Source organism: Ylistrum balloti, unplaced genomic scaffold, assembly GCF_031769215.1.
Source record: "Ylistrum balloti isolate Yb309-2 unplaced genomic scaffold, AGI_CSIRO_Ybal_v1 Utg369614, whole genome shotgun sequence".
Taxonomy (NCBI): Eukaryota; Metazoa; Mollusca; class Bivalvia; order Pectinida; family Pectinidae; genus Ylistrum; species Ylistrum balloti.
Genome location: NW_026781888.1, coordinates 297,003 through 309,164, shown reverse-complemented (window position 1 = coordinate 309,164; position 12,162 = coordinate 297,003). Strand labels below are relative to the sequence as shown.

At 36.1% G+C, this 12,162-nt stretch overlaps 1 long non-coding RNA gene across 1 annotated transcript in view; it reads left to right on the top strand.

Annotated features, from left to right (window-relative positions):
• Positions 1-1,100: 1,100 nt before the first annotated feature.
• The window catches only part of LOC132547525 (uncharacterized), a 50,062-nt gene continuing 39,000 nt past the window's right edge, over positions 1,101-12,162 (top strand). Inside the window, exon 1 of the long non-coding RNA XR_009554122.1 lies at positions 1,101-1,284. This is a non-coding gene — a long non-coding RNA (uncharacterized LOC132547525). The remainder of the gene's footprint in view (positions 1,285-12,162) is intronic.

Sequence of the window (12,162 nt, the reverse complement as noted above, 5' to 3'; positions counted from 1 at the left end):
GACAGCCCAGGGATTGATTGAAGTTTAATACTTTACTTTATTGTTAAAGTTTGTATAATTCATACAGGTCTGTGCCAATACACAAGTGACTGAGGTTGTCTATAGATTTAGTATACAAAATCAATGTGGGTTATATAGGCTATGGGGTATTGGCAGGGCTGACATGTCTCATAGACTGGCTACTTTCTGTTGACAGATGACGCAGACCTGGTGATGTCTGGAGTAGTGCTGAACTCAGGTGAGTACACCTGAAACTGCCAACTGCTAATGAGCTCACCTGTCTGTGTGTGGAGAATGGAGCAGTCACCTGACCATAAATGAACTTGTCCTAGTCATAAGAATTCATCTGTCTCAACAACTTACCTGTGGATGCTGATCATAAGAGTTTGTGTGTCTCAACCATTCACCTGTGGATACTAGTCATAAGAATTCATCTGGACAATTTAACGGTGAATGCTGATCATAAAAAATTGTATGTCGCAAAAAATTATATCTTATTATAAGAATCCATACCTCACTTATGGATGACAAGCATAAAAAAAATATCTGTTCCAAACAACTTATGTGTTGATGTTGATCATGAGAATTAATCTGGGTGACAACGTACCTTTGGATGCTAATAATAAAAAATCACCTATTGAACAACTGACCCGTGGATATTGGAAGTAGGAATCACTTGTCTAAACAATAATGAAGACAATTGTGTAGATTTTGGTGAAAGTGGATTGCTCTGACAATAACCGTTAAACATTCAGATTGTGATGTCTGTTTGGATCTGTGGATTTGTCCGCTTAAGACTTAATTTCATACTGGTGTGAATTATCTTGATTAAGACACACCTGTGGAATTTTCCTCTTTAATTTACCTGTATACCTGTCAATCAGACTTATTGTACATCTGGCTGTACGAATATAAACTATGAATACTTGTTATGAGGAGACTTACCTGTACACTTGTACTCGATGAAGTCATACCTGAGGATTTTTTAAGACATACCTGTAGATTACCCCGATTAAGACTTGCATATGAACTTGTAGGGTTTTTGAAAAAAGACTCGAGCATAACTTGTATTCCTGTGCAATGTGTCCTGATGGATGTATCAACACAACAAACATACAAATGTATATAGTAGTCTGGCATGTCTCGGAGATGGACATCTGGTCATCCTTTTTGTGGACCCCCTCACCCCTCGGCCTACTACACTTGTACTCGGGAGACAACAATGAGGGACAGATTGTGTGGGTTTCTCCTGTCTAGGACAAGTACTTCAGCAGACCCCGTAAAGTAAGTACAGGCCTCTGTCTGCTGTCAGTATCTATATATATCCTTAAGGCAGCACCTGTTGCCCTAGTGTAAACACTGCTAGACACAGCAACTCTGGCCCTTTATCAGACATCAGCAGGTCACTAGTGAGGTCAAGGGGTCACACCAGGTCATGACCTCATCTGGCCATGGCCTGGTTGTTACCCACTGGTCTGTTGTTATGGTCAGAGCAGACTTCACTGCTATTCTATACAGTACTGTGGTTTTCCGCTTGAGTGATTCTAACGGTGGGCATGGTCTGCTGCCTGTCTGTAGGTGTGTCTGTCTGACGTGTGAACCACCACATAGCCTGGAATCGGTTTAAATATGGATGTACATTTCTGGTTAGCGTCAGAGGTAAAGGTAGGTACATTGTCATATGTTGTGCATATAGAGGGTCACGGTGCCCCTTGCTGACCTTTCCCAGACTGGGGTTGTTTTGTCTGTTATTAGATACAGACAGTAAAGAGTAACACATCATAACACAGTACTACAGTGATTAGCTTGATTCTACAGCAAAAACTCTCAAGTGCCACCACATTTAGTCCTGTGTGTACTGTTAACTCATGCTTATCTCTGTTTCTATTGGTATGCCTTAGTTAGAATAGATAATTTCTTTACTATTGGTACAAATGTCTGCTGAATACATGGGAAAATTTTTGACCTACTTCCAACTCTTATCAATAAATATCTAGGTAAGCAGTAAATTATCGACCGTCTGAATCATTTTATCCTTTTAATTCTGCACTGTATATAGCCAATGCTATGCGAATTTTGAATATTTTGTATAAAACGTGTGTGAGTGTGAGACATGTATGCGTGTGACATTTCTGCTTGTCAGGTCACAGTACAGATATGAATCACTGACTCAGGTGTATCCAGGTGTATACAGGTGTGTGGCGTACTACGACCCAGACAGATATATGTCGCTTTATGTTAGTCGGGCTGTCAAAATATTGGAGAAACATACAATAGAGCCATACACACATTCTACTTACGATATACAGACATTCTGCTCGTAATTCAACTACCACAGCTATACCACTTTAATACACTGGCGTAATATTCCACTATCTTTATAGAACCCCACTGGTACTTTTAACCCAGTATCATTGTAACACCTCATAATGCATTATAATATTCCAATATCACTGTAATATCTCAAAATCATTATAATACCCCACAAATATCTTTAAAACCTAGCTACTATTAATACAATGTTCAACAATCATGTTACTATAAAATCACCTGTAATACAACAGATTTATATTAATTACCCATACTCATTAAAATACCTTATTCTCACTAAATACCCACAATAATGAAAATACCCGGATATCAATATAGAAATTTTTTATCTCTATATCTACCTTTTTCTGTTGTACATGTTTATCACTATAATTCTCCACTATCAATCCACTGCTATGACAACTGATGGTTATTATGACAATGTACACTATTATCAAGGTAGGTAAAATTCACAATACGTTTGAAATAGAAATCATGATGAATTTAGATAGTCCCAACTGAAATTTAGACCTTGCTAACATTCAAAATACCAGCTACAGTGGCCATGATGAAAATCTTTACAACAGTCATAGTATATATATAGACTTTTAAATTTTCCAAATTGGAAATAGAAAAAAATTCAAATCAGACTGTTACATAAAGCAGGAAAAAAAACAGGATTAAATGAAATCTAGAATTGAGCCAGTAATGACCTGCCATACATTCACATTCATTTATAGACATCACTTTAAAAATGTGGTGTCTGTCTGCAGAACTCGCATTTACTTTATGCATTGTTTAAAGTATTGAAATCTGAAAATGGCTTCAAGTCATTGAAAACAAGATGAAGTTTTCAGTTGAATGACCTGTAAATTGATGCCTAGTAACACTGGAGAATTCTCTTTGTGGCATATAGGTATGAGGTTATTGGTTCTCATTATGTCTTAAAAATGTTTAAATATAGCACATTAGGGTCAAGATATATGGATATTGGTCATAAGGATGTCTACTTTATCACTGTGACCTCACCATTCAAAATCTGGGCTAGCGGAAATACTTTTCATTGTCTGTATCATGTCTGGCCCGCAGGAAGTGGCTTCCTGTGTCTGATGGTATCTTTTGGATGAATAATCTTGTATGATCAAGTGGAAATATGTATTTAATTCAGAAAAAAAATTGTCTGTAAAATTTTAATTCTAATAGATCTGTCCTAGCTTATGGTCATTGCTAATTTAACATCGTACATTTTATTTTCTCGTGTAATTTCCTAACCAGACATTTTATTAGTTGGATGCTTTTAGATAATATGATATCTAACTGGTAATCAAAACGAGGAAACCGTTTGAAATATTAACATTAATTTTGTATACATTTAGTGAGGGAATAAGCTTTTATGTTACTGTAATAATTCACATAGACTGTGGTAGTTTAATTATGAGAGGGTGGGATGGTTTGTGGGTGGGTAGTTTTTGGGTACCGCCCGTCAGAGGATAGTATCTTATGTACAGTACTAAAAAACACTTGCCACTGTATATTTGTGTCGTGCTTATGATAGACCAGTGATAGAGAGTTCGGTTGCTAGTCCATCAGGGAGGAAAATGTGGAGGGAAAACACACAGAGCGAAGGCCTCCATCTCGGCCCCTCACTTTGTAGGCCGAGTGAAAACGGCCACCAGATCAATCAATATAGTATAGGATTCAGGATATCGTGTGTGGTCACTTAGGGGAGATGATATAGGGATTTTATTAGCGCGACATGATTTGGTTCAAAGTTGTGTGAAAATAGGACAAGTTTGATGGCATCTTGCAATCGAAGGAAGGAACATGAATAATCGTAGGATGTATTAACTAGTTGTGTGTATAAGGCAAACCATGCATGGCAATATGTGGAGAATTTCTAAATTTGTGTAGTTGCTATGACAACGTTTGCAACGGGGCCTAAGTGCTATGGATATTAACCATTATTACACTTGTGTCACACATGACTGATCAGTAGGAAGCCAAATTACACCACGAATTTCAGGTGTACGTGTGTGGTTTTCATGACCATTTATAACAAAATTACAAAACAACTTGAGAGAATTGATGGAAATTTGAACCAGGACAATTTTATCTTAGGTGAGTGTGATAATCAGTCCTCCGACGAAACAGTGACCTGTATAAGAGTCGCATAAATTTGAAATCTGATTGAAAGCTTGTAATACATTTTTTTACACACACCGACAGATACTTAACACTACCATCTGAGTTGTCTTCAGGGTCATGTTCTAACTGTTTAAGTTCAGTTTGTCATAGCAACTGATGCCTCTTCTTACAAATTAACCCTTCAACATTTTAACATTAATTTTGTGATCAGGTAGCCAGGAATCCAACAATATCTTATTTTTGGAATCAGAGGTAGCTTTCACTAATAACCTTCATCATGACAGACAACATATCTGATGTTATTTCCTTTTTGTTTCAAATGTGTTGCGGTTAAAATACTCACAGTCTCTGTCCTGATTCTGTACCACAACAAATGCTTGTGACTTGTGACCACCTATTATAGATCACCAAGCAGAAATTGTTTTCAGTGATTGTGATATACTGCACATTATGCTGTTGGCTCCAGAACAATCTATCATTTGATTTTATCATAATTACAGTGATTTCCTAAAAGGTCAAAGTTCACAACCCCTTTAAACTTTACTTTCTTCTTGCTCTGATAATTCAGCCTCATTTTTAGCTGTTTCAAACAAAGGTTAAAAAGTTTTAGCATGTGGAAATATTTTTGAGAAATTGATACAGATGACAATATTGAAACATGAAAAAGTAAGTGACATGTGTTCCGATAGTTTTATCGGTGTTTAACTGTCCTGTTACATCAATCTGAATTAAGTCTTAATTTTTGAAATTTGGTTGATACCCGTTTGTATCATAACAACAAGGTCTACACCTTATTGTATCAGTCAAGTTTAAAGGGTCAAAAGTCATTTTTGATCATTTTTGTGAATGCATTATGCCATGCCAATTTAGGGAAAATGCTTAAAATTCTCCAAAGACGTACCATTTTACTAATTGTCTTCATGTCAAAATTGTAAAATGCTTCATTCAGTATCTCAAGAATATGTCTCCCTTGTTTTAAAACTAAAAATACCCTGAAAAAGACTTGAAAATTAAAGCTTTTTTTTTTTTTTATTTTTCTATTCTATTGCTATTTTTGCACAGGGCTAGTTAAATTCAAATTATTGTTTGATGTGACAAAAAGTAGGGCTCTCGATCTGCCAGATTTGGGGCCGATATTTGGCCCCATTCCCAATGCAAAATAGTATCTTTTTTCCCCAATTTAGACCCCAAGTTTTCCCAATTCTAAGGAAAACGCCACTATTTTCCCCAATTCTAAGGGCCCCGGGCCCCAGTCCCAAAATGGGGTGTGAGAGCCCTGAAAAGGTGGTAAAAAAATTTCAAAAACTTTATGATCTGTAGTTACATTGCCTTGTTTGGTATAAAGTTCTGCAGTTGTTCCTTACACCTTGTCATTGTAGTGAGCTGAGAATATCTCAATGGATTTGCCTACCTGTACTGGCATTAATTCACACCTTGCTTTACCTCCTACAAAGTCCTATTTATTTGCTGTCTGTGATACAAACATCACCGATGACCATCAAACCATTGTATATCTGGAGGCGTATCGTTAAAATATATAGATAACTTATAGCTTCCATGATTTTTTTTTATATGTCGCTCGCCTGACAAACTGTAATACTGATGTCTTGAACGAACTGTCGACAGCTGGCAGAAGGCAAATTACGGTGGAATATCACAACATATATTTTACCCAATCACTACTACATCTCTGCCTTCAGAAGCATTACGAGTTAGACATATACAAACATTTTATAAGGCTTGTTTACAGCCGTCCGTTGTAGGCAATCTTTTTTCATAGTGATAGTATGAAAAGTATGTCTGAAACATTAGACATAAAACACAACAGAGAAAACGTGTATAACTTGGAGGGTTAGAATGATTTGAATGTTAAATCACTCAAATAGGCAAACATAGTAAATATTGTGTAAGGCGTTCTCATGTAATGTTGGAAAACTAGAATTTTTTCTTTTTTTTCATAATTTTACTTTCTCTGTTCAATTATGGATAATATAGAATGCTATTCTTTAAGGAGATCTATAGATTTTCTGGTATCTTAGCATGCCAATAGAGAAATCTCCAAGCAGGGAACGAGTCAAAATTTGAGGAAAGGTGCTACAAATATCAATGTCAACTATTCTAGTCATATCTAACCCCCAACTTAACCTCAAACTAACATAATATAGCGTTTAGTTCATTAGAATTAGTCCACAATGATGTATGCAATATAGATTAGTTTACGAGGAAGTGGTTGTCATTTGATGGTATGACAACGTACAGTGCAGTAATCGCTGTAGGTTTTAACTGGATGCTCAAACAGTAATACTTCGTGCAATTGTTTATCGCTTAAGTGAGAAATAACCAAGTTTTGTTTTTCAACAAGTTTTTGTGATATGACTGGAATTCAACCTTATGTGTAAAGCTACCAGAAATTTTGGATGGGAGCACATCCACTTCATGGAACTTCTCTCTGAACAGTCTGGTTGAGGACGTCTTGATTCTAGCTATTAGGTGAATAATGTTGTATTTTCAATCTCAGTTATGGATGATGTCATTTTGATGTTAAATCACATCTGTCATAATACAAACAATTCTTCTTTCATGGCCATTTATATGCTTGATGAGAATGAAAAATAGTTCATTTGAAAACATTTCTTTCCTAATAGATACCTCTGATCTCAAGTCTGGGATAGTCCATTTAGGTTTGGAGGGGTGATTAGGTTTTTGATTAAGACAGTTGTGGAATAGAGTGTCAGAGTGGAGATAAAGACATAGACCCTTTTACTGATTCATAACATTTGAACAAAATTAATTTGTGAGGTCACGATTGAGGATGTCATTGTGGACAAGAAATATTTGTTGTTTGTAAGGTAGGGAGAGGTGTCAGATCTGTAGGGGATAATAAAAACATTATTGATACTTGCCGATCCTATCATATTTGTCCTATAAATCACAGAACTTGTATACCAAGAGTGAAACTGGCAGAAAACACCCAAAGATTGATCCCTATATTGGAACAATACAGATATAACATCGTGTATGATCGGTATGCAAGTAGATTATGGAATATAGCAAAGCATGATATAAAGCATTGCAAGGTTATAATGCTGTCATTGCAGTTCTAGATAAATCGCATGTCACAGCTTTATGTCTGGGTCTGCCATGTCTGGCCACAGAATAGCGTGTGATATACAAGTATGGAATGAGAGCATAATTAAGCAGCACTCCCAATTATCATTGGTGATAACCTGTCAATTGCCACATTTTATCGTTTAGGTCATAACTATAGTGATGGCTGCCGGATGCTTGTCGCCTCATAAGATTAGGTGGTAATAATATGCTCTCTTCAATGGTTGCTAAATACCCTCGTCATCCCAAGAATCTTTTAACACTGAACAAGTCCCATTTTTAAGAAAATGATTTGATTTTCTGCAGTAAAATTTTTAACATTGAAAGATATATTGTTTAAATGTGAATGGAATCATAATGGTATGGGTTTTGTTGCCACAATAAAATGGACTTATTCAGTGAAAGTTGAGCTGGTGATCAAGGTAATTTACTGGTCTGACAGTAAACTTGTAAGTTTTCTCTGCCTTGACAGAGCTTGAAAATAGAACTAAAATTTGAAATAAAGGCGACACCAAGTTTTCAATGATTTTCCGATGGGTGCTACTGAATATAGTGAGAAAATCAAAACAATTTTGAACAATAAGATTTCTAATTATTGATAAGCATATTTTCATAAAGAAGAAGTAGGGACTTTGACCTTGAGACTAGATATACCAGTGTTAGTGATGTTGTGTATTTTTTCATCCCTCCCTCCTTTGATATTATATGTTATACTGGAATGTTGTCTGTACTGATATAGGATAGTAAACCTAATTACCTACAATGTCTTTATGTTTAATCAGGTACATTTACCCCTAAAATTCCTTGATGGAACATTCTTGCATTTGTTTGGGTTGGTGGTTTGTTTCCTGGAGGGTTGACAGCCATAATGATATAATGTTCGCTCATTACACAATGTTGATAGTCTTGATAACAAATCTGCCAGGATGTTGCATAAGGAGGGATAAATTTGGGTAACTTTGAAGCAATTCTGGATGGAATTTAATCATTAGTAATGCTGTTACCCCTCAGATTCCAAACTGAGCAAGCTGCTTCATTGATTTTGGACCATTCCATCTTACTTTGTAGAGAACTGAACTCTAAAATGATGTAGGAGGATAGTGACTTTGAAGCAGGACATTGAGAATTTATCTTTCTTTGTCAGGGTTCCTAAACGTCCCTCACATCATCCTGTGTTACAGATTAATCTTTACCATTGACTATCTTCTTTTTTTATAGTAGTAGGTTGTTTGTATATATCACAGAATCATCCAATATTACCAAGATTTGTTTGTGTGAACTATGATATTGTGAAAACAATGCACTTTAATATAATTGAAATGGACTCCGAATCAGTACACTTTGGGCAGGAAATAATTAATGATACCAGGCACACATCAGGATTTTTTTTTCTTTTTTTCTTTTTCAACAGATAACACATTCCCTGATTTATTCATTATATAAAACCTTAGCGGCCCCCTTAAAACTACATGATTCCATTTCCCGTATGTGGGCCCCTTTCATTGATGTCTGTCAAGGGAATTTGTACTTTTACGTAAGAGTGCAAACTACAGCACTAAAATGCACTATGGGTAGCTGCGTGCGTAAAATTCTGGTAAAATTATTGTGTGGCGATGACATTAGTCAGGCGACCATTTTACAGCCATTTTACTTTGTGATAACCATCCATGTACATAGGGGTCTCGGATCCGTTTGCTTAGAGTTTACCTCATTTAGGTATCTCAGTGGCCATGTCGGTAGTGAGATTAATGACTCTCCTGTTGAAGACAAAATAAAGGGCCATGTGAATTTCATGTCTGATGATCATGCCTGAAGCACTCTACACAGAATTATGTAAACAGCATTGATTGTCTCAACAAATAATTTTACCTTATGAATAATCAACAAATGGTTTAGTTAATTACTTAAATAAATGTGACAACATGCACAGCCAAACAGGGTTCAAATCTGGGGTCCTCCGAAATCTAGATAGATATTCTACTAATGCCAGTTCTATTACATTACTATTTCCGTTTTTATAAATCTTTGACCCCAAAGTCACAAACAACTCAAGTTTGGTTTCCCCTTGTCAAGTGTTTACCTAGAACAAGGGATGGTCACATGCACCCAATGTAATAGGAGCAGAAACATACGCAACCAAACTGGGGTTAGTACCCATAATCCTCCGACCTCAAGACAGTGCTTTAACAAAAAAGCTACCTGGTCGCAGACACTGGACACAACTCGCTTCCACTACCATATCCTGCAATAAGTCTTTGTCTGGTAATAAGACCACCCGTTTGTAGTATTCTCCAATAAAATTTTGTATCAATGAAATTTAACTGATATAGTATAATAAACTGATCCTCTCATTATGAATCATAAGTAATGGGGTTATTGCAAGATAAAATCCAACTTCAGATATCTCATGAAAAAATTACAGAATGGACATTGTCTTTCCTGATTAAGACTACCAACTTCAGATATCTCATAAAAGAATTACAGAATGGACATAATCTTTCCTGATGTAGCATTGGATTGAAGAGATATATTATAATTTTAAATTGTAAATTTTATGGCCTCAGGTTCTTGCATTTCTCCGTGGGAAGGGGGTAAAGTTTACAATAGGTTATACAGGAAAACTAGATTTTTGAGCATAATTTGTTTAATTTGCATTGAAAATATTTCAGACTTGGTTAGAATTATGAGAAAAGGATGACGGCTTTATGGTATGCCCATATTGATCCTGACTGACCTCCAAGGGGTGATGGTTGGGACTAAAAGGGGTTAATGTTTTAAGTTAATATTTTACTTAAATTTCAAAAAATTGTCTTCTCTACACCAAGGTATGGTAGAATCAAATGCTCTGTATGAATAGAAGCATTTTAAGGAGTTTTAATGACGAAAATGGGTCCCACAATTTTTCCTGGGGAGGAAGTTTTTTTCAAACTTTACTGTAGTTTTCATAGAGAAATTGCATTTTTATGCATGACGTTGTTCATTTCCCACTGGAAAAATACTTTGTAGGAATTATCAGTATAGGATGAAAATTTTGATGGTAACATGTACTGACACTGGGTAACTATCATCAATGTCACAATTTCTGTTTCATGACACTTGATAACTATCCTTTAACCTTTTTATTCGAGATATTGCTTATCTCAGGTGACCATTAAGGCTGCTAGGCCTCTTGTGGAAAAGAGATTTATCACATCTCATCAGAATAGGACTCATGGCAATGAAAAAGTGCAAGCAAGCTCTGATCAGAAAAAAAAACTGTGAGAAAAGGGGATAGAATTGATTTGTAAAGTAGACTGAAATTGTGCTACTTGAAGTATCATAAAAGGTGCCTCTTGTGGAAAAGAGATTTATCACATCTCATCAGAATAGGACTCATGGCAATGAAAAAGTGCAAGCAAGCTCTGATCAGAAAAAAAAACTGTGAGAAAAGGGGATAGAATTGATTTGTAAAGTAGACTGAAATTGTGCTACTTGAAGTATCATAAAAGGTGTCATAAGCGCAGTAAAATCAAGATGTTGGAAATTGGATCTGTGTAGAGCATCATTACACCTACAGAATACAAGCTGTTATAACAGACAATTATATACAAACATAGAAGTTTCTCTATGTCTGATGTCATTTTCAATGGCCGTTAGATTTTAACATTAACTGACATCAGTTATGGATATTATGCTGCAGAACAAGGTCTCATGGCAAGGCTTAGTTGTTGTATAGATTGAAAGGAATTTAAACTTGACATTGTTTAGAAGTCAGAATCCTATCTGCTGTAATGTAATGTGTCACTCCATATCCACTATTAAACATCCTGTATTGACATTTGGTGGGAGGGGGAAGTTTGGGGGGGGGGGGGGGGGGAGTATTTTTTTAGTTAAAGATTATATCTTCCTTTCGATGACCAAATTTGTGATATGAACATGGTTTTGCCTTCAGAATTTGTCAAATAACGGACAAAATTTATGAATATTTGCCCAACACTGACATAACACAAGAGAGATGTAACACGTTATCGCAGAGCACTATTCTGTTTTTATTCCCATTGGTTATTCCATTAAGTCTAGTGGCCAGCTAAGTGTAGGGTAAGGCATAGCAGATGTTAGGAAGGAAGCAATGCTAGCTAGCAGTTACTACAACTAATTAGATTTCTTCTGTTGTATGTTGACACGTTGACAGACATAGTATCGCATCATTGTGTGAAATATCCCATAATTTAGCTGAAACATCCCATAATTTAGTTGAAATATCCCATAATTTAACTCTAAGCCAGACGCTTGCCAAAATACCATACTACAGTAATTCTTGTTTGTCTAGATGGTAAGATAAAAATTATCTTTGTGTAATTGTCACTGTTATGTTGGCCGCAACTTGTGGGGGTTGCATCTGATTGGATGAGGATCTTGTTACACAAGATGGGTGCGCATGGTGGCATTCATCAGGAGGGCGGCCATGATGAGATGCTTGATATCAATGGCTGTCATAACTATCTCACCCAATCTTTCATTGGAATAGCATATTCTGTGTGAGGACAGACTGATGTGTCCTACTTCAACTAACTCAAGGTCTGGTCTGTCGGATCAACAGTTGGCTTAGAATCATCATAG